We start from the raw sequence: 24156 nt of genomic DNA, 5'->3' as shown, positions 1-24156 counted from the left end.
CCATCTTTGCAGTTCCTCTGATGTGTTTATAGAGGGTATCATTAAACATAAACGTGTTCTTATTAAGACACTATTCCATCATAGTTAATAACATTTTGTTGTGTTCAACGAATTTAATAGGTCTCATTCTTAAGTAATTTTTAACTGCATTCAATTCATCACTGTGTCTTATACTAGTGTACAGTGCTATAATAAAGATGAATGAAACAATATAAATCACATTTTCTTTTTAGTTGGGTAATAGGGGCACATTATATCAATTAATGCACAAGTAGTTCATTGTGCATATTGTAGATTATGTTTGTATGGAGGTGACCTTAGTGGTTTTGATAGTTGAGAGTTACAGGTCGAAAAGTTGTGAGAGGTGATATATTGTAAAATGTGCCCTTGAATATCAGGGGCATTAAACATTTTTTATGAAGTATGGATTATAAGCCCACTGGGACACAAAATGTGTAGGTTATATATCGGGGATAAAGAAATTGATTAGTAGCCCACTGGGGCGTTATGATAAGTTTTAAATTAATTTAACAGGTCTGATAACCTTGGTGACAATTTGGGTGATATTGTCATAAATTTATAACATTTACAGTATGAACATTGTGGTTTAGTTGATATGTGTACCCCTTGCAATTGGTTTAATAATGCATTAATACACATATAAGAAAATAATTGAATGCTATGATTTCATTTGAAACAATCACCTAATCCTGTATCATTTTGTTAGACCTGTCTGGCCTTTTGCGTAGTCCCTCCAAATTATTATTTATTTTGTCCCCTTTTTGCCCCTCATGCCCTTATTAATTTTTGTGTCCACTAGCTTTTTCAAGGTATTGGTCTAGGGGATAGGTGTTTCCTGACAGGAATTTCTTTGGAGTCACAAAATGGTGGCTACCAACTGTCATACTGACATACCTGGAACCTGTCCCATAGGATAGAGTAGGGCCTTCCAGAACCTTCTGGTCCCTTCTGGACCTCTGAGGGTCAGCCTATAAAAGGCGGAATGCTGGTCAGTCATTTTGTCTTACCAGAGAGAGTCAGCTGGAGGACAGGCTGTAGCAGAAGGTGGGGGTAGGATAGTCAAAGGGTAGACCTATTGATTCACCACCCTTCCTCCCTTGGGTTACTTGTCTTGTCCCCGCTGTATAAGATTACTGGTGACCCTGGGCGCCTGACCATCCCCTAGTCTAGAAGTAAGGGGTGTGTGTAGGAGAAGGAGACTGCAGCGCTGTGGAGCGCAGTCCTCTGCCCAGTTGAAGAGTCTTTGGAGGAGTGTCCCTCCCCCCCCCTTATCACCAGCCTCTGTCCAGTATTAAGAAGGCTAATGCCCTTGTGTCCCTGAGGGCCCTTACCGGACGTGTAGCTGGCAAGTCACCTATTCCCCTCATGATCTAAAGAAAGGAGAGGAGTGCCGGATTCCTGGTGAATAGCGCCGATTCCGCTGTGAGCAGGACCCCGGGGGCATCAACTGTAGTGTTGCGGTGTCATCGCTGATTTGAGGAGAGGCGGGGGCTGATTGCTGAAGTTAGACGCCTTCGCGCATGCCCCAGACAGTGTCATTAACTCTTACCGGAAGGGGCCTTGGAGCGAGCAGGCCCGTAGGTGAGCCTCTACCAGCAGCAGGCGGCCGGGGCAGACTCCGGACTTGGTACGCTGGTCTCCCGCACATGCGCGGTCGCACCGCTGTGAGGGAGACGTCGGAGTTCAGCGCTTCTCTGTGGAAGTAGACGGTCCTGGAGGAAGTGGCGGGAAGTGCGCATCGGCGCTTCCTGGTTCGTGGGTCTCTCTTCCCAACTCAGGCCTCAACGAGGATCGGCCGTGAGCAGGGGAGGAGGGGCGGAGGGCGGCAACGAGCGCCCGAGGAGAGTGGTTCCTCTCCCTCATTGTGAGACAGAGATACCGGCCTCAGGGGCCCCACGCACTGTGACCAAGTAAGGAGGTTGTGAGAGTGGGAAGTTGGAGGCCAGTGAGTCATCTACAAGGGAACAAGACTTCCGTTTGACAAAATAAGAGATGGGCTAATGCTGGGGAATGTTATCAAGACTCTTTTAAGGAACTACTAAGATTCCATTTTCCACACAGGAGGTTTCCCCTCGGTAATCAGACTATCTTTTTCCAATATTCCCCCCCCCTTTTTTACCATTGTCAGAACTGGCGAGGAGCTTATATAAAGCAATTAAAGTAAGAAAAGCTCAACAATTCCTCTGGTTGATTGGTGGGAAGAGGGTAAATGAGTAAACTGTTCTTTTAAAGCTATGGTAATGTGATGTAACTTTATAGAGCTAAGTAGAGTGACTATTCTAACCATTTTAAGGAAGTTACAAGACCTCTGACTGAATGTAAATGTGTAGTAAATTGGAAAACTGTTTAATGTCAAGTTTTGGCAATTCCTAGAGTGTTAATATATTCATGACAAACTGTAGTGTGTTAAACTGAGATTTCAAAAGACAGGAGAGCAAAGTATATTTTTATAAACAAGCTTGTATTTTTCCAAACATTGGTGTAGCGTCCTTTTTGAGTGAAATTGCGCTGATTTGCTGTTGGGTGGTTTTGCAACCTTTACACATGTGCCTTTAGTGATTGTGTCTTACCCTAGGCCAGGCTACCCTAGGTGACCTGTCATCTCAGGTTCCAACACATTTCATATAATTAATTGGATTTGAATTTGATCTTGAATATCTGTATGTATTTGAATTTTGGATGAAATTGACCACTTAAATATGGCCGCCAAACTACACTTTTGAAGCAGGAGAGAAACATCACTTGTCCTTTGTTCATGTTTTTGCTGTGTGGTTTGATGCATATAATTGAAATTAATTGAAAGTGGCGTTGTATCGTGAGCACAATTGCTGTGCAACCAAAACGCGTAGATAGTTCCAAGCACACCAAAAATAAATTGATATTTTCCAAACTGCCGGTAGTGCTGTGTCCTTGTGAAATAACTGAAGGATGATGGTGATATATAGCTTACCTTTTGGCAATAGCCAGTAAGAAGTTATAGTTAAGACCCAGTTTCCATTGACAATGCGGTTTTTGTTTTGTAATAACTTTGGCCACATTCGAAAAATCTTCACAAAGTGATTCAGCTGCTGACTGGAACGTTTTAGGGTGATTCGGTAAAGTGAGAGCGGAGAAAGAAAAGCGGGGGGGTCTCAAAACATGTTTTCTCTATGCAATTTCCCATAGGGATTTTAGTCACGACTACAGCCCAAACCACTGAATTAAATTACACCAAATTTGTCAGAAAGCTATGTCTTGGTCCAGAAAGATCTCTTTTTGTGATTTGGTGTAAATCGGTTCAGCAGTTGTCGCGTTATTAAAGAAAAAATTATATTTAATATCGCAAATCCTCTGCGGATCTGACAGACCTCAGGGTGAGATCTGATTGGTTGCCAACACTTCAACCAGGAAGTGTTGGCAGCCATTTTGGTATTTGGGACTGAGTCCGACTCCCAAAAAGAAAAACAAGCATTTACAATGCAACGGTCTCGCCTATGCAAAAGTTAGAGCTATTGGCATTGTAAATGACAAAAAATGTATTTATGTGTTGGTTTTGAAAACAGATAAATAAATGGCATTGTCATTTACAATGCCAATAGGTTAATCTCTCGCAAATGCCACACACAAACACACAGACCCACACACACACACACACACACACACACACAGAGCCCCACACACACACAGAGAGCCCCACACACACATACAGAGCCCCACACACACATACAGAGCCCCACACACTCACAGAGCCCCACACACACACCTCTACTGCGCTCCCACTGTAGAAGTTAATGGGGGTCGCCACAAACATTCCTGTCGCCCCAACAGTGATCCTGTGCCCCTAAACATAGCACCTTCCCTGCTGGTCTTATTTTACAGCAATCCCCCGCTCCCCTGCAAAAAACTCTGTCCCTGCAGCACCAAACGCCGCATGAAAGGCACAACCGCACAGCCAGCAAGACCCAGAGCAGGAGAATGACGGCCATCTGCCAGACACCGGATGAAAAGTTACTGCGCTCCTACGGTAGAAGTTAATAAAAATGACCAGAAATGAGAGTTGGGGGCACATGGAGCGACGTACAGGCGTCGGATGCCCCTGCGTGACGATGGCATGCAAATGAAGTATGGGGGTCACCACAAACATTCCAGTCGCCCCAACAGTGATCCCGTACCCCTAAACATAGCACCTTCCCTGCTGGTCTTATTGTACAGCAATCCTGCGCTCCACTGCACAAGACTCTGTCCCTGCAGCACCAAACGCTCCATGAAAGGCACAACCGCACAACCAGCGAGACCCAGAGCAGGAGAATGACAGCCGTCTGCCAGACACAGGATGAAAAGTTACTGCACTCCCATGGTAGAAGTTAATAACAAGGACGTGAAAAAGAACAACATAATAGCTTGTTTTTCTTGTAGAGCCTTTTTTTCCTTACTTATGCCATTTTGTAGTCCTCAGGTAGCACGTGCTACTAATCATTAATATACAATGATAACAATGTGAGAAAATCAGATGCAGTTAGGTGGTAAGAGGGTTGTTAATCATCATGTTGCTCGATTAGCCTAGTTACTAAAATTTATTTGTAATTTGTAATGTACTTGGTCATCATTATAGGCCTTTTATTGCTCCTTGAGGAACAAGGACTATGGAGCTGCGATGTTTGCGTTATTGTTACATGTGCTTAAAAAAATTCCCACATTTCCTGTCCACTTGCCTCTTCACTTGCTCGGCAGCTTACATAATAACCTTTGTGTAACTCCTCAGTGTAGCATCCTTTTGCATCCTCAATTTCGTTCCCAATCGCTCTGCACGTTTTTATGTAATGACTGTCCAGAGTCGCTGCCCCAACTATGTGGCAAATAAATGTATATAAATGCACAGCAATTGACTAAGACCCAAAGCCCGCCTCTTTGATGGGAACCGGAAGAGCCCCCGTCAGAGGTCGGACAGGGTTTCTGCTTGGACCCTTCCATGTTGTCGGCTGCCGGTGCTGCGTGGCTCCACAGACACAGCTAAGGGACCACAGACCGGCGTGTGATGAGAATGATGCGAATGAAAATAACCCATTAACAGTTGCCTTAAACCAGTTTAGAGGCGCATTGAGCATCTTTGGTGTCTGGCCCTCGAGGCTGCGGCTCCCTGAAAGTTCGCTCAATGGCCGGCCCCTGCCAGCTCCACAGGCATCATCTTTATTAGTGCAGCGTGTAGTGCGGTTAGCACTCTAGTCTGCCCACACATGCACCCCTACATCCGCAGGCCAGGCGTGGCCTGCGGGGAGGCAATAAAAGGAAGGCGTGCGCTCGGGCACGTCACTTCCGACAGTGACCACGGTGTGAGCCTGAGTGGTGTAAGCAGCGCGTCTCCACCCCTGCGCTACCTCATTGTGGCCTGGTGCCCCAAAGTGGCACAAAACTACACTGGCGACGAGCGGAGGGGGCCCAACCCTCGCCCGTGCACCTGGTTCCTGCGTGGAGCAATCCGCTCCCCCCTTGCGGTGGCGACCGCGTGTCCGTTGGCTGGCTCGAGCCCTGTGAGCCCACCTCCTCCGGTGTACCCTGCTGCTGCATTTGCTTTGCCCATTGGGGCGCAACATCGACCCCCCTGGCTGCCCCGGTGTGGGCGCGAGCCTCCGGCTGCCTCCCGCGGCGTCCCGCTCCGAGGTTTGCGACGCCTTGCCGGACCTCACGCATCTCGCGTGGTCCGCGGTGCCGGCGCCCTACCAAACCTCACGCATCTCGCGTGAGAGCGGGAAACACCTTGCTGAACCACACGCATCTCGCGTGCAACGCGTTTTGGGTGTGCTGTGCTCCGGAGGGGTGTGACGTCGCCTGGAAGGCCTGCTGCCATCACCTGAAGGCCCCGGAGGTTCGCCCTGGGTGGTCCCTGACCCTCCAACGTCCCGCCAGAAGCGGCACAAGCAACACAGGGAGACGCTGAGACGCATGGTGTGCGGACGGCGCGGATCATCGCTCAGGTACCCGTAGGTGCGACGCAACACCGAAAAGACTGTTCAAACCCAGTAACGCCCCACCCTAGCCGGGAATCGACGTCATGGGGGATGAAGCCGCGGCAGCGCCCGTTATTACCATCCCTTTCCAGCACGCCGCGACTGGGGTTCTCCCGCCATTCAGTGAGGCGAGTGACCCGTCCACGGCGTCGCCTCGATGGAAAATCTGGCTGGAAAGACTTGAGAACTACTTTGTAGTTACGCGTGAGACGGATGATGCAGTCAAAAGATCCTTACTACTCCACTACGCAGGGGATGAGATCTTCAAGCTCTTCAAACATCTCCCCAACTCGGGTGCGGCGGCTAGCTACGCGGACGCAGTCGCCGCCCTCAACGGACACTTTGATCCCCAACTTAATGTGGACTTCGAGGTCTTCAAGCTGGGACAGGCACGTCAACGAGACGGAGAAACCATGGACCAATTCCACACACGAGTCAGGGAACTGGCCAGTTCCACCGACGAGGATCAACCCAGAGCCATTAGGAGGCAACTGATTCAGGGATGCAGGGATAAGACACTGAGGGGCCAGATTCTCCGAAAACCTGGAATAACCCTGGAGAATATCCTCATCTTGGCCAGATCCCACGAGCTTTCAGATGCCAGAGCGGCGGCCATGGAACAGGCCCTACATAAGACCCCGATCAAAGTAGAAAATATCAAGACAGAACGTGCGGATGCGGTGCGGCCTCGAACACGTGGTCAGGCGCCGAAGGGATTTAGGAAGAAATCACCTCAAGCCCGTTGCGGATACTGCGGCCATGAACCACACGCAGCCAAGGACTGCCCGGCCCAGGGACAGACGTGTGGGAACTGTGGGATCCCGAACCACTTTGCAGCTGTCTGCCGCAGGAAGAACCAGTCCAGGAACCCCAAGAAGTCGTGGACACCCACCAAAGCGGTCCGCCAACTGTCACTAGACACAGCTGACCCGGGCCCAGAGAGGTCAGGAAAACACCTGCCCACGGTCTGCGACGACTCGGATTCGGAAGACGAGGAAGCGTATGTCGTCTCGTTTGCCCGGGAACTCAAGCAGCGACGGCGGCCGCAGCCCACATGTGTGGTGCAAATGGGACAGAACGAGGTGAAGGCGATCATCGACACGGGGGCCACCGTGAATGTGATGGGACTCCAGCAATTCAACAAGTTACGTCCCCGCCCAGAGGTCCTACCGTCCAAAACGAGGATCTTCGCATATGGCGCGGATACGCCTCTACCCCTCAAGGGGAAGATCGTGATACCGGTTCGGGCAGATCAGGAGGAGATATCGGCAACCATTCACATCATCAACCGGGAGGCTGATACTCTCCTGAGTAGTCACACGGCAGAGGATCTGAAACTGATAGCTTTCGCCAACCGGATCCGAGCCCACCAAGTGGACGAGCTGTTGGAGCGGTTCCCTGAGCTGTTCAGGGGACTAGGATGCATCAAATGCGACCCCATTAAACTTCACATCGATAAATCAGTCTCCCCCACGGCTTTGCGTCACCGCCGGATACCATTCCACCTCCGACCCCTAGTGGAGAAAGAACTGGAGAAGTTGGAGAATCTTGGGGTAATTGAGAAAGTGACAGGACCCACCCCCTGGGTGTCGCCCATGGTGATAGTCGAAAAACCCAAGCAGCCGGGCGAAATTCGGCTATGCATCGATATGCGGCTACCCAACACAGCTATCCGAAGGGAGAGGCACCTGACGCCTACCATGGACGACATAGTGGCCGACGTGAATGGATCCAAATGGTTCTCTAAAATTGACCTCAACGCAGGATATCACCAGCTGCCCCTTGCGGAGGAGAGCCGATTCATTACCACCTTCAGTACCCACCTCGGCCTACGACGATACAAACGCCTCAACTTCGGCATATCATCGGCAGCCGAGGTGTTCCAAAACACCATTAGAGAGCTCCTATCAGGACTGCCAGGAGTCATCAACGTCAGCGATGACATCCTAATACATTCATCCACTGCATCTGATCATTATAAACACCTGCGGAACGTCCTGAAAAGACTGAGTGAACATGGAGCGACACTCCACAAGGACAAATGTCAATTCTTTCAATCATCGATTGAATTCTTTGGCTACATATTCAATCAGGAGGGGATTCAGGTCGACCCGAGAAAATCCAAGTCCATCAAGGACGCACCAGCACCCAGATCGCCAACGGAGGTGAGGAGTTTCCTTGGGATGGCCACGTACTGCGGCCGGTTCATACCGGGCCTAGCCACCAAGAGCGAGCCATTACGAAATCTCACAAAATCAGACGCTGTATGGCAGTGGGGCACCAAAGAAGAGGAAGCATTCCGGAGTATCAAGGATGCCTTGTTGGAAAACGCGACGTTGTCCTACTTCGATCCCGGGAAGCGCACCGAGGTCATCGTCGATGCCAGCCCGGTAGGCCTGGGAGCAGTCCTGACCCAAGAGCACGAGCCCGGACAATGGACAGCCCTAGCGTTTGCCAGCAAGGCCCTGACCCCCACCGAGACCAGGTACGCCCAAATAGAGCGAGAAGCCCTGGCGATCAAATGGGCCTGCAGCCATTTTCACCTTTATCTCCAAGGCCACCCGTTTACCATGGTTACGGACCACCAACCCCTGGTACATCTTTTCAGGGGCACCGCGCCACACCCACCACCACGCATCGAAACGTGGGTGATCCAACTACAGTCGTATGGGATGGAGGTGGTCTACCGACCAGGAGCCAAGAACCCGGCGGATTACCTGTCACGCCATCCATCTCCCCAGGAACCGCCCTCCTCCGATGATGACTGTGAGGAGTATGCCCGGTGGGTAGCACTCACATCATGCCCTCTGTGTATGACCATTGACGAGATGAAAGAAGCGGCCGCTGATGACAACCCGTACATGCGATCAATACAGGCCATTCAGGAAGGCACATGGGCCAACTACCTACATCCTCCCGACACCTGGACGGCAATGGACAAGGAGACCCTCACGAAATTCTGGCACGTCCGTCATGAACTCAGCGCCACAGATGATGGCGTGCTGCTGAGGGGAACACGACTGGTGATACCGCAACGTCTTCGAAATCGGGCTACCCAGCTGGCCCACGGCGGCCACCAAGGCACCACGAAGATGAAAGCACGCATGCGGGAGAAGGTGTGGTTTCCCGAGCTGGAGACCATGGTCGAGGACTACGTGAAAAACTGTCTATCTTGTCAGCTGACCAGTGCCCCAGAGAGGCCGGCCCCAATCATCACGGAGGAGGCCTGCACAACGCCATGGACCAAAATAAGTGTGGATTTTGGAAGTTTCCCGGGAGAGGGACACACGCTGGTGGCCATTGACTCGTACTCAAAGTACCCGTTGGTTGAAAAGATCGACTCCACAGCTTTCTCACACGTAGGACCCGCCTTAGAGAAAATGTTCTCCATGTTTGGCTATCCCCAGGAACTGAAAAGCGACAACGGACCACCGTTCCAGGGAGTGGAATTCGCCACCTTCCTAAAGGCCAGAGGCATCAAGCACCGACGCATTACACCACAATGGCCGCAGGCAAATGGGGAGGCCGAAAGGTTCATGCGAACCCTAAACAAGACATTCCGCATAGCAATGGTAGAACAGGCAGACCCGGAACAGAGACTACATGATTTCCTACGAGAATATAGAGGGACTCCTCACTGCACTACACAGAGAAGCCCCTGGGCACTCATGTTCCACGGACACCGCAGAGATCTCCTCCCCACTGCCCCGGGGGCAACACCACTCCCGAGTGACACAGAGGGGACCCAGGAGCGGAGACGGCAGAATAATCAGAGAACAAGCCAGCGCCGGAGGGCGACCACGCGACGGCTGCGCCAGGGAGATCACGTGGTCATACGGAACCGGCGTCCTGGAGGAAAGTTCCAGACGCCCTATGAACCGGGGCCGTGGATTGTGACGGCCACAAAGGGAACCATGGTGACCGCACGCAAGGAGGGAGAAGAAGTGTCGAGGAACACCTCGTGGTTTAAAGCAGTAACCCCGGGGATAACCAACAGTTCGGAAGTGCTGGAAAGCGCGGAGACAGTGCCTGAGGCTCTGACCCAAGAGGATGGAAGCAACTCACCGATAGGGACACAAGGATGTCCGCCAGAATCAGAAGACGGACTTCAAACGCCGCAAACCCCCACCAGGAACACCCCACACCATCGGGAACCTGAGCGAAGTCAGAACCTGCGATACAACCTACGGCCCAATCCACCCCCAAGTCAGAAGCTAAAAGACTATGCCTGTCAGCTAAGCCCCTGAATCCATCAGCAAAGGACACGCAAGTACAGCGCTTTGTTTTGCTTGGAGTTATGAGAGACTTGGTTATCTTACTTCGAGAATGTTTGATGCAGATATAAAAGTTTGTAAAGTTGGATAGGGATGTAGTGCGGTTAGCACTCTAGTCTGCCCACACATGCACCCCTACATCCGCAGGCCAGGCGTGGCCTGCGGGGAGGCAATAAAAGGAAGGCGTGCGCTCGGGCACGTCACTTCCGACAGTGACCACGGTGTGAGCCTGAGTGGTGTAAGCAGCGCGTCTCCACCCCTGCGCTACCTCATTGTGGCCTGGTGCCCCAAAGTGGCACAAAACTACACAGCGGTAAGCTGATTAGCCCTTGTCAATCAGACGTGCCAATATCTGAATTGAGCTCTCTCCCCCCTCCAGGCCTCATTGAAGCCAGCGACAAAGGGCCGTGTGGCTCGTATCCCCCCGATAACCGCCGTGGCAGGGTGCACAGGCCTGTGATGATGTGATGACTATATTAAAGAGTACATCAATTTGTTTGAAGGTGTTTTGATTCTCGGACGATGGCATTAGGAGAGCGAACACCGCGGCCGCAGCTTTACTAGAAAGTGGAGGGCTCTGGAAGGGGTGCGAGCTTTGAAGCCTACCGGGGCTTTGAGCCTGGCTGTGCCAACGGCCTGGAGGGGAGGGAGGAGAGAGCTCAACGGGGGCGCCAGAGCTCCTGCAACTGGCACACTCTGATCCAACCCGTGATTAGACCCTGGCCTTCTGAGGAATGAACTTACTTCATGCACATTTAATGTCGCACACTTTGGGGCTGAACAGGGCGCAACCAGCATTCAATTAAACGTTAATAACCTGTTTTCGAGCCAACGGCTCATGTCTGGTCAGTCTCTTTATGAAAATGGCGGCTGGCGACCCTGTCAGGCGTCTCATGTAGCGTGAGTTTTAATAGTGCAGGTTCGCGCCGACAGCCTGTTTGCATCAGCTGTCATAGAATTGTGAGAACGCTATCTTCACTCAGCAACTAATATATATATATATATATAATATTCCACATTTGTAAAGCGCACAATCTCCCGTAAGGGTCTCTGTGCGCTGGGGGCCCTCGGGGAGATTAAGCGAGCTATTGCCCAGAGTCACATGGTGCTGGGCTAACCTGCCGCCAGAGTCGGGGATCGAACAGTGATCCCCAGATTTTAGCGTCAGTCGCCCTGGCCGCGGCGCCACACCTCTCCCGCTACTCACATATTCACCAACATGTTGGCACCTGTGGTGGTTTTCATTCACTCCCAGGCATGGCCTGTTTCTCCTTACCCTAACTTAATTTCCTGTCCCCCAGAAAGGCCTGGGGACACGTGGCTCCTGCGTAGAACAGCATGGATTCCTTACGGACCCTTCCTCGCTGTTCACGGCTACAGCTCCAGCGGCTAAAGAAGCCAGAGCATTCCGCCGAGGAGCAACAGTGAGTGAGAGGGCAAGTCGGGACAGAGGGCCAAGTTTAGGGTGTGTTTTAGGGCTCTTGAATATTTCAGGCCTGTAGTGCAGGTGCGCGGCCTAGGAGGGAGACTGAACAACACTGTAGCTGCTGCTAGAAAGCAGAGTGTGGCCCACTGCATGCTCCTGGGGTCAGCAGTGCTCACGTGGGTGCTTTAGGCTCAGTAGGACCACCTGCATCTGCCTTCCCCCACCTCAGAGCTTGGACCATATCCTGACAGAGCGACTGAGCGGGATCAGGATCCCCCCCCCACCACTGATTAGAGGAATTGACACATAGGGCAGTGATGTGGAATGTTCTTCCGGCTGACCTCCAGCATACTCAGGATTTCCGTATCTTCAATAAACTTCCTGTTTTTGGGGGCGCTAGAGGGCGCACAGCGGAATGGCTGCCCTTTGAGACAGCTCCGCGGGTCGGGACGACAATAGATGCAAAGCAGCGGTGAAACGTGTCAGAAATTCATTCCACGGACACATATGTGTGTCGGAATGCGGTGCCTACTGTATTAAAGCGGCGGCGGTTTTCTACAGTATCGGTGAGCACGTATATTCGCCAAACTCTGCCGAGATGTGTGTCCTACGCTAGAGGACTTAAGATGGCGGCGCCCTAACGAGAGTCCTGTATCGGTGGCGCTCCACAGCACCGCGAAAAGCACAACCAACTCCAACACATCGCTAATGGGCTCCTAACGTGAGGATTGCGCTATTTTAATGCCAGCTCACCAGGTAATACCGCACAAGCGAACTGAGTCTCCCCACTGCTATGCCTGCGCATACAAAGTGGCAGGCGAACTCTGAGATAACGGCTGCTAATGGCAATAAAACTCCTCCTACGTAAAATCCTGCGCAGGAGTTAGGCATAATCCTCCGATATTCTTTTGCAATGCTGGGTCACTGATTAACTATGAAGAGGTGATTTTCGGTGCTACACCCATTACAAGTCCTGTGTATTCCTCGAGCTACCATAACAATAATTATATCTAGGAGTCAAAACAAGAATAGAACTCACTGTGAAAACAGAACCTCAACGCGGAAAGACAAAAAACAACGAATAGCAGTAGCTAACAACGGGTCCTGAAGAAAGCATTGGCACACTGCCATTAAATGCTGAAACATGTCGACCATCATTGCTCACAGACATTATGTTAAATCTGTCTTTGCACGTTATTTTTAGATTTGGAAAAACTGAGAGATAATATTAAAGTTAAGTATCTACTCAGTCTTATCCAATTTTAATTTCTTTTCACTTAACACATTTCTCTTGCACTGCTTACTCAGTCGCCACTTATATTTACACACTATTTATACCACCCATTTTTTAGAATACATCACGTAAAAGGTTACAACACAGCCTCGATAACAACAGTAGGCTGTGCCCTTTGTCTCCTGGGCAAGGAGAACCCATATGATGTCAAAAAGGGCGGTACAGAGCGGCTACTGATGGGAAAATTCACCCATGCCCTTGAGCTTGCTCACATTTTTTCTGTCACACTTGGTTGCACATTTGGGTCTCCACTTCTATTTTTCTGTCTTTCCGCATTGAGGTTCTGTTTTCACAGTGAGTTCTATTCTTGTTTTGTCTCCTAGATATAATTATTGTTATGGTACTTTATGTTGGGGTACATATCTAGTTTGGGTCATTAAACTTGACCTTGGACCCTCTCTCTAGTGGTGGTTTTGATATTCCTCGAGCTGCCATAACACAGTCACAGAGTCAGCGCAATATATCGGGCCAGTTCTGGAGACACGTGTGCTTTGATCTGTCCAAGAGTGCTCATTCCTTAGTATTAACATGCGGTTTATCTAGCGGGACACCAATGTCAATATCAGCGTGGCCTCGAGTTACACAACACCTGCGGCGCCCTCACGCTTACTAGAGGTATCGCCGCACGAGTGGTGACGCACTCCACACGGACACTGCACTGCATCCTCTCAGCCACAGGACACGTGTATAATTACGCTGGTGCAGTGGTACTACTGGGTTGATACCTACTCCTTCCGGTCAGAGTGCATCATTTCAGTGTTACTATCCTGGCGATATCAGTGAAGCTGGGATCCTACAGCACGAGGCCCTGTCTTCTATCACGGGTTGCTCGCACATACTCATCGCATAGGTGAAGTAATTCATCACGAAGATGGGCAAACCCGAGAAGTCGCAAACAAAGCTGCAGTTTGAAGCCAAAAAGAAGAATAAGGGCGTACCATTGCACTCGGACACTGAACTGGAAACTGACGCAACGACGTCCAATGATATGGCACAAGTTCTGCAAGCCATACAGAAAAGTCTTCAAGATATCAACGGGAAGCTTGACACTTTAGCGCAGCGAGTCGACAACATGGCCACCAAATTGGATAAACACGGGGAGCGCATGGTGGAAGCTGAAATAAGAATCTCAGCGGTGGAAGACGAATCTCACGGCACCACCAAAAACTGTTCAGAACTGGAAAAGATTCTGGAAGTCATTAGGAGCAAGGCGGAGGATTTGGAAGCCAGATCGCGCCGGAATAATGTCCGCATCACGGGCGTACCAGAATCCACCAACACCGGCAGGATGGAAACCTATGTGGAGGACATGCTGAAGAACGTGTTTGGAGCGGAATCCTTCTCATCCGTCTTGATTGTAGAACGCGCTCACAGGACGTTGGCTCCTCGGCCCAAACCAGGCGCACCCCCATGCCCAATAGTTGCTCGCATTTGAAACTACAAGGATCGCGATACCATTCTACGATTAGCTCGTGAGAAGTGCGATATTAACTATCAAGGTAACGCATTGGAGTTCTTCCCAGACTTCACGCTAACAGTCCAACTAGCGCGTAAGGAGTACAACCCAGTAAAGAAAAAGATGCGTGAACTGGGCATTGAATATGCCATGCTCTACCCGGCGCGACTCAAGGTAACACTGGAAGGCCGATCCACTATTCTCCAGACACCACAAGCCGCCCAAGACTTTCTTCGTAAGTTCCAACGTAGACGCAAAGAAAGGGCTCAGGAAGAGCAGGACCGAGACTCGGACTGAGTGACCAGGGCCTGGTAAGATGAACTGCTTCCATAAGCCTTACACATGGTAAGCCAATGTCCTCGACGCCTATTTCAGGTACTGTGAGGGTGCCCTCCTCATTCTTGGCAGTGGCTACTGGTGCTGCCGCCTTATTAGTCCTCTTCAATGCTATGGGGTTGTTGCTACCGCATATCTCTGCTCCTATGTGTGACTGTTCATGCCAACGACTCCAAATTCCCACATGGATGGGCCAATGCAAGACACTACGTACTGCAATGCGCAAGGGGCTGTCCTACTTTTGTATTCCCTGACATTTCTACAGCCCGGCTTACGTTACTGCAGGATATATTGCAGCGCATCACTTGTGCTTAGCGCCTATCATTGTGGAGCCCACAGTTACTGTTCATTACTTAAGATATGGGGCGCTCCTCATGGCACAATACACTATGCAACTTCTGGAGTGGGTGAACACATTTGAACTGGATAAACTGTATAATATACTGTATGTACAGCACTGTTAGGTATTGTGTATGGTATACGATAGCGACTAGAATTTGCCCACATGTCTTCCTCTGGTTTGTCCACAAATTTCTTGTTTGCCTGGAAGAGTAGGAGACAAGTCTGATTACTCCAAGACTCATGTGCAATTGTTTACTGTTTTAGGATGAGCGGGCGATAGAGGAGTTGGGCACTAAAGAGACTGAAGGGCACCAGTCGGCATGATAATATACTCAATTATCAACATACTGTCATGATTCTCTTATTGTAACTGCTTAGAACTTGTTCAAGTTCATGTTAAGATCCTGACCGCATCCACTATTACTGTGGATGGAGTCGTGTGTCCTCAGCGGATCCTCATACGGGTGTTCCCCATGCAGTTTATGATTTGGTTAAATTTTGGGTTGGGGTCATGTCCTTGGCATATTTGGGATGCTAATGTGGGAGGGGGGTGGGAGGGGGAATGTTTGGTTCAGAGTTGTAGACCAATGTACTTAAGACTCATCGCTGAGTCCCATGAAGCTTGTTTATTAGGAATTGATGCGTTAACGTCTATTTGCATGCAGTCTAATATAGAGATGTTTCACTGGTTATCACCTATAACCTACCTAATAATAGCTTCCTTGCAACACTATGACTGCTACTGATGGTCGTTTACCACATATAAATCTACTAACCTGGAACATACGGGGTCTCAACAATCCTAAGAAAATAAGACAAATGTTTGCATATTTTGACAGGTTGCATATTAGTATTGCTCTTATACAGGAAACACACACTGCGCCACATGCTGTCGGTCAACTGGGGCGCAGATGGGCTGAAACAGTCCACACCTCGGCATATTCCTCCTATTCACGTGGGGTCACTATCCTCATTAAAAGAGGGACGAATTTCATTATCGATAACTTCAGTGTAGACACTCAGGGTAGATATGTCATTCTTACGGGTGTTCTTAGAGGCCGGAAATTAGCTCTTGTTAACACATATGGTCCAAACGTTGACGATCCGGACTTCTATCATTAGATATGGCACAAATTGCATGAATGGGAAAGTGAATCTATACTGTGGGGCATACTTGACGAAAATTTGGACAGGTCAGGTTCCACTACTGAACCCCATCGCAAAGCGGTAGCTAAATGGAAGGATATTATGCTCGACATGGGCCTTACTGACATCTGGAGACAGCGCAACCCAGACAGTTTAGAGGCCACACACACCACAGCAGCACACAACAGTTGGTCCCGGCTTGATTATTGGTTAGGGACGCATGATCTTCTACTCTGGACTAGTGCTATTAAACATTTACCAAGAACTCTATCAGACCACAACCCGGTATTAGTGTCTATGACAATACCATTTTACACACCTCCCCCATACAGTTGGCGTTTCAATGCTAAGGCACTTTTGGACTCAGTCTATACTGAAACTATCTCCAACGCCATTTCAGAATTAACAAACATACTACAGACGACCCAGGTTTGTTATGGGAGGCCTTTAAAGCCACAATACGCGGGATCTGTACTAGCACTATGTGAAGATAAACTGCAACTTTTAGAACGTGACTTTGCACTCACTCAGAACATAAAAATACTGGGGGATATCAGGGTTGTTATGTCTGAATATCAATCATTTGCAGAGGATGAGCTTAAATACATCTCAAAGCGCACCACTGCAAGATCCTTTGGAGAAGGGGGTCGACCTGGTAAAACGCTAGCATCTAAAATATGCGAGGGCCATGCTCCACAACACGTTCTACAAATAAGAGACAACTCCGGACAGATCCACACTGACGCAGAGGGGATACTACAAGAATTTGTAACGTCCTATAGTGCACTATACAAATCACAACACACTGTCCCTCCTGAGGTAATTATGGACTACCTAGCCGACATTGTTTTAGCATGGCTCTCTGATGCACAAAGAGAGTACTTAGCACAGCCCATCACTGTGGAGGAGGTGACTGAAATTATTAAGTCCCTTCCTAATGGAATAGCACCCGGCCCTGACGGGTTCACTTGCGAATTTTATAAAACGTTTGTCGATATCTTGGCGCCCCATCTTGTGGCCATGTACGGTGATGCACATGATAAACTGCTGCTCCCTCCCTCGTTGAGAGAAGCCGTTCTGATTGCCCTTCTTAAACCAAACAAAAATCCTGAGTGCTGCGACTCATATCGTCCATTATCGTTACTTAACGTAGACTCTAAGAATTTGGCCAAACTGTTAGCTGTTAGGTTACAACCACTCTTGAACAACCTGATCCTACCGGACCAATCTGGCTTTATTCCAGCAAGGTCAACTGCACATAACACAAGAACTCTTTTTGCAGTATCCCATTATTTTGACTCTGATACCAAAGCTGCGGCAATTATGTTAGACGCGCCCAAAGCGTTTGACTCACTAGAGTGGTCCTATTTAATAACTGTCTTACGCCGGATGGGTTTCCCACCTAGGTTTATACAATGGGTGCAATTACTGTATACTAAACCGATGGCCCGGGTTCGGGTCAATAATTACATATCCAACGTCATGGCAATAGAACGCGGAACGAGGCAGGGATGTCCCCTATCCCCACTGCTATTCGCCATTGCACTAGAGCCCCTGGCCTGTAAGATTAGACAAGGATATCACCATTCCGCCTTACAATTCATGCAAAGGCCACTACACATCTCTTTATATGCGGATGACATGATGCTGTATGTAAAAGATCCTGAACAAAATTTAGCTCCATTATTACGCGAATATACTAAATTTGGAGGACACTCAGGCCTCCGAATAAATTGGTCAAAATCTATGGTTCTACCTCTCACCGATTCCATGCTACCTTACGAATTGGACGTCCTTTAGAATGGCAGTCAGACCCAGTGAAGTATTTAGGCATCTGGTATCACCGCGACCCAGAACTAGTCATCGGTACCAATTACGGTAGTGTGATAAGCACACTGGAAGACAAAATTACGCGATGGATTCAGCTCCCCCTCTCCTTAGCCGACAGGATGGCCATAGTTAAAATGGTAATTTTACCAAAAGTCCTCTATCTTTTCAACAATATCCCGATTCAACCTCCAAATGAAGTCTTCAAAGGACTGACATCCTTGGTTACCCGTTTAATTTGGGCAGGTAAAATAGCACGTATAGAGTTGCGAGCCCTAACCCTGCCCTATTCTAGGGGTGGTTTCAAAGTACCGGATCTGCTACTCTACTATTTATGCGCGCAGGCGCAATATGCGCACTACTGGTTCCACCCCATCCCATACCTTACACATGTTGCTATTGAGGAGGGTGATGCTCATCCCGTTCCGCTAAAGGCAATACTCACACATCGCAGACGACCACTACATGACAGGGATATTAGCACTGTAGACGCAACAGCCGCTGCATGGCATAAAATGGGTTGCCTAGCAAAGAAACTGCCATTATACGCTCATTCCCTTCCGTTATCCTATCACCCTGAATTGTCGGTTACACAAGAGGAGGTGGGCATGAAATTGTTGCAACAGGTAGGATTAGACACACTAGGTGACTTGTATCAAAATGAAATGTTTATAATGCCAACTGACTTGGCGTATCTACAAAATCAAACCTTATTATTCCGCTTCACATATTATAGACTTCAAGGTGCGGTTAAGAAACACTACACTACCTTCCCTGCGGAACTACCATCATTCCAGACCTTGCAGATGCTTATCACTACTGCTAACAACACACATTTAATTTACAGGTTATATAACTCACTGCAGGAAGAGATTGCAGGTTTGACCTCCAAGGCACTGCACAGATGGAACGAGGTGCTGGAGGTTCCTCTCACTGAGGCGGAGTGGTCATCCGCCTGTTGTATTACAGGCATGATCACGCCCAATGGTAATTTGCGAATTTTACACTTTAAGTATCTTCATCAAACCTACCATACACCGGCCCGGCTTTTTAGATATGGATTACGTACAAATGCACAGTGTAAACGTTGTGGAACAGATGAAGCCGATTTCATTCACCTTGCGTGGCTTTGTCCCGCTGTTCGCACCTTCTGGGAACAAGTCACTTGCACATTGGGTAAAATGGTAGAAGTAGACATTGAATGTTTCAGCCGTACTTGTCTGCTAGGATTGATTCAGAATGTTAGAGCTCTTAAACGTAAATTTTGTGTGATAGCTTTATTTCTTGCCAAACGCAGAGTCTCATTATGTTGGGACAGCAAAGATAAACCCACGATTAAACTATGGCTACGGGATATGGCCTACAGTCAAAATATGCTGCAAACTTATGAGGAAGAGTTGCCCGCCAGGTCAAGAGCGAGAGCCTATTGGAAGTTTTTTACCGCCTATGTTCGAGAAACACAGGTTGATTAATCCTGTTTTGTGCACTTTCACCCAATCTCTCGATGTTTTCTTTTGTCAATTACTAGAATCTGTATCTAATGGCATCATATGTATATTGTAATTGGATGACGGATGCTGTAGTGCAACGGTCTATGTACTTTTTTCGTACCTTTGGTCTATGTTGTATGTTACTAAAAAATCAATAAACAAAAGTAAAAAAAAAACCTTCCTGTTTAAACAGGTGCCTTAATATTTCTGATCCCGCCTGCCACGGCCCATTCACGTGCCAGGACACTCCAGAGTATCTCTTCCTTCTTTCTGTACCTCTCTTGCTTCTTTCAGCACCCGTGTCTCTTTCTGCACCCCTCTTCCCTCTTTCTGCACCTCTCTTGCCTGTTTCTATACTTCTCTTGCCTGTTTCTGCGCATCTCATTTGCTTTGTGCACCTCCCTTCTTTCTACACCTCTCTTGCTTCTTTCCGCACCTCTTGTGCTTCTTTCTTCTGCACCTCTGTTTCTTCCTTCTACACTTCTCTTGCCACTTTCTCCACCTTCCTCCCTCTTTCTGCACCTCTCTTGCCTCTTTCGGCACCTCTCTTGCTTCTTTCTGCACTTCCCTTGCTTCTTTCTGCATCTCTCTTGCTTCTTTCTGCATCCCTCTTTCTGCACTTCTCTTGCCTCTTCCTGCACATCTTGTCTGCTCTCTGCACCTTCCTTCTTTCTGCACCTTTCTTGCTTCTTTCTGCACCTCTCTTGCTTCCTTCTGCACTTCTCTTGCCTCTTTCTGCACCTTGCTTGCTTCTTTCTGCACGTCCCTTGCTTCTTTTTGCACTTCGCTTGCATCTTTCTGCACCCCTCATTCCTCTTTCAGCACCTCTCTTGCCTCTGTCTGTACCCCTGTTCCCTCTTTCTATACCTCTTTTGCCTGTTTATGCAACTCTCTTGCTTCTTTTTGCAGTTCTCTTGCCTCCCTCTGCACCTCTGTTTCTTCTTTCATCACTTCTCTTGCTTCTTTCTGCACCTCTTTTGCTTCTTTTAGCACTTTGCTTGCCTGTTTATGCAGTTCTCTTGCCTGTTTCTGCCCCTCTGTTGCCTCTTTCTGCACCTCTGTTGCTTCTTTCTGCATCCCTCTTGTCTTTTTCTGTACCTCTCTTGTCTCTAACTGCACTTTTCTTGCCTGTTTCTGGAACTTTCTTGCCTCTTTCTGCACCTCTGTTGTTTTTACTGTACCCCTCTTGCCTCTTTCTGCACCTCTGTTCCCTCTTTCTGCACCTCTACTGCCTGTTTCTGCACTCGTCTGCACTTCCCTTGCCTCTTTCTGCATTTCTGTTATTTCTTTCTGCACTTCGCTTGCCTCTTTCTGCACCCATCTAGCCTCTTTCTACACCGCTGTTGCTTCTTTCTGCACTTCTCATGCTTGTTTCTGTACCACTCTTGCGTCTTTCTGCAACCCTGTTGCCTCTTTCTGTACCCCTCTTCCCTCTTTCTTCACATCTCTTCCCTCTTCCTGTACCTCTCTTGTTTCTTTCTGCACCTCACCTGCCTCTTTCTGTACATCACCTTCTTTTTTCTGCACCTCTTTTGCTTCTTTCAGCACTTCGCTTGTCTGTTTCTGCAGTTCTCTTGCCTGTTTCTGCACCTCTCTTGCCTCTTTCCGCACCTCTGTTGCTTCTTTCTGCACCGCTCTTGTCTTTTTGTGTACCCCTCTTGCCTCTTGCTGCACTTTTCTTGCCTGTTTCTGGACCTTTCATGCCTCTTTCTGCACCTCTGTTGCTCTTTCTGCACCCCTCTTGCCTATTTCTGTACCCCTCGTGCCTCTTTGTGCACCTCGTTCCTCTTCTTTACCTCTCTTGCCTCTTTCTGCACCCCTGTTCCCTCTTTCTGCACCTCTGTTCCCTCTTTCTGCACCTCTACTGCCTGTTTCTGCACTCGTCTTCCCTCTTGCTGCACTTCCCTAGCCTCTTTCTTCATTTCTGGTATTTCTTTCTGTACTTCTCTTGCCTCTTTCTGCACCCACCTAGCCTCTTTTTACACCCCTGTTGCTTCTTTCTGCACTTCTCATGCTTCTTTCTGTACCACTCTTGCATCTTTCTGCAGCCTTTTGCCTCTTTCTGCACCCCCTTCCCTCTTTCTTCACCTCTCTTCCCTCTTTCAACATCCATCATGCCTCTTTCTGCACCTCTGTTGCTTCTTTCTGGATCACTCTTGCCTCTGTCTGTACCCCTGTTCCCTCTTTCTACCCCTCTTTTGCCTGTTTCCGTAACTCCTTTTTGCAGTTCTCTTGCCTCACTCTGCACCTCTGTTTCTTCTTTCATCACTTCTCTTGCTTCTTTCTGCACCTCTTTTGCTTCTTTCAGCACTTCGCTTGCCTGTTTCTGTAGTTCTCTTGCCTGTTTCTGCACCTCTCTTGCCTCTTTCTGCACCTATGTTGCTTCTTTCTGCACCCCTCTTGTCTTTTTCTGTACCCCTCCTGCCTCTTGCTGTACATTTCTTGCCTGTTTCTGGACCTTTCTTGCCTCTTTCTGCACGTCTGTTGTTCTTACTGTACCCCTCTTGCTTTTTTTTGCACCACTCATTCCTCTTTCTGTACCTCTCTTGCCTCCGTCTGTACCCCTGTTCCTCTTTCTACCCCTCTTTTGCCTGTTTCTGCAACTCTCTTGCTTCTTTTTGCAGTTCTCTTGCCTCCCTCTGCATCTCTGTTTCTTCTTTCATCACTTCTCTTGCTTCTATCTGCATCTCTTTGGCTTCTTTCAGCACTTCGCTTGCCTGTTTCTGTAGTTCTCTTACCTGTTTCTGCACCTCTCTTGCCTCTTTCTGCACCTCTGTTGCTTCTTTCTGCACCCCTCTTGCCTGTTTCTGCACCTCTCTTGCCTCTTTCTGCACCTCTGTTGCTTCTTTCTGCACCCCTCTTGCCTCTTTCTGTACCTCTCTTGCCTCTGTCTGAACCCCTGTTCCCTCTTTCTACCCATCTTTGGCCTGTTTCTGCAACTCTCTTGCTTCTTTTTGCAGTTCTCTTGCCTCCCTCTGCACCTCTGTTTCTTCTTTCGTCACTTCACTTGCCTCTTTCTGCACCCCTGTTGCTTCTTTCTGCACTTTTCCTGCCTCTTTCTATATTCCTCTTGCCTGTTTCTGCATCTCACTTGCCTCTTTCTGCACGTCTCTTGCCTCTTTCGGCACCTCTCTTGCCTGTTTCTGTACTTCTCGTGGTTCTTTCTACATGTCTGTTGCCTCTTTATGCACCCCTGTTCCATCTGTGTGCACTTCTCCTGCTTGTTTCTGCACCTCTCTTGCCTCTTTCTGCACCTCTGTTGCATCTTTCTGTACTGCTCTTGCCTCTTTCTGCACCCCTCTTGGGTGTTTTTGCACCCCTCTTGCTTTTTTCTGCACCCCTCATTACTCTTTCTGCACCTCTCTTGCCTCTGTCTGTAACCCTGTTCCCTCTTTCTACCCCTCTTTTGCGTGTTTACACAACTCTCTTGCTTCTTTTTGCAGTTTTCTTGCCTCCCTCGGCACATCTGTTTCTTCTTTCATCACTTCACTTGCTTCTTTCTGCACCTCTTTTGCTTCTTCCAGCACTTCGCTTGCCTGTTTCTGCAGTTCTCTTGCCTGTTTCTGCACCTCTCTTGCTTCTTTCTATACCCCTCTTGTCTTTTTGTGTACCCCTCTTGCCCCTTGCTGCACTTTTCTTGCCTGTTGTTCTTACTGTACCCCTCTTGCCTCTTTCTGTACCCCGTTCCTCTTTCTGCACCTCTCTTGCCTCTTTCAGCACCGCTGTTCCCTCTTTCTGCACCTCTGTTCCCTCTTTCTGCACCTCTACTGCCTGTTTCTGCACTCGTCTGCAATTCCCTTGCCTATTTATGCATTTCTGTTATTTCTTTCTGCACTTCTCTTGCCTCTTTTTGCACCCATCTAGCCTCTTTCTACACCGCTGTTGCTTCTTTCTGCACTTCTCATGCTTCTTTCTGTACCACTCTTGCGTCTTTTTGTAACCCTGTTGCCTCTTTCTGCACCCCTCTTCCCTTTTTCTTCACATTTCTTCCCTCTTCCTGTACCTCTCTTGCTTTTTTCTGCACCTCCCCTGCCTCTTTCTGTACATCACCTTCTTTTTTCTGCACCTCTTTTGCTTCTTTCAGCACTTCGCTTGTCTGTTTCTGCAGTTCTCTTGCCTGTTTCTGCACCTCTCTTGCCTCTTTCTGCACCTCTGTTGCTTCTTTCTGCACCCCTCTTGTCTTTTTGTGTACCCCTCTTGCTGCACTTTTCTTGCCTGTTTCTGGACCTTTCTTGCCTCTTTCTGCACCTCTGTTGTTCTTTCTGCACCCCTCTTGCCTCTTTCTGTACCCCTCGTGCCTCTTCTGTACCTCTCTTGCCTCTTTCTGCACCCCTGTTCCCTCTTTCTGCACCTCTGTTCCCTCTTTCTGCACCTCTACTGCCTGTTTCTGCACTCGTCTTCCCCCTTACTGCACCTCTCTGGCCTCTTTCTTCATTTCTGGTATTTCTTTCTGTACTTCTCTTGCCTCTTTCTGCACCCATCTAGCCTTTTTTTACACCCCTGTTGCCTCTTTCTGTACCACTCTTGCGTCTTTCTGCAGCCTTTTGCCTCTTTCTGCAC

Source organism: Lissotriton helveticus, chromosome 4_1 (assembly GCF_964261635.1).
Source record: "Lissotriton helveticus chromosome 4_1, aLisHel1.1, whole genome shotgun sequence".
NCBI lineage: Eukaryota > Metazoa > Chordata > Amphibia > Caudata > Salamandridae > Lissotriton > Lissotriton helveticus.
This window is presented reverse-complemented; position numbering follows the sequence as displayed.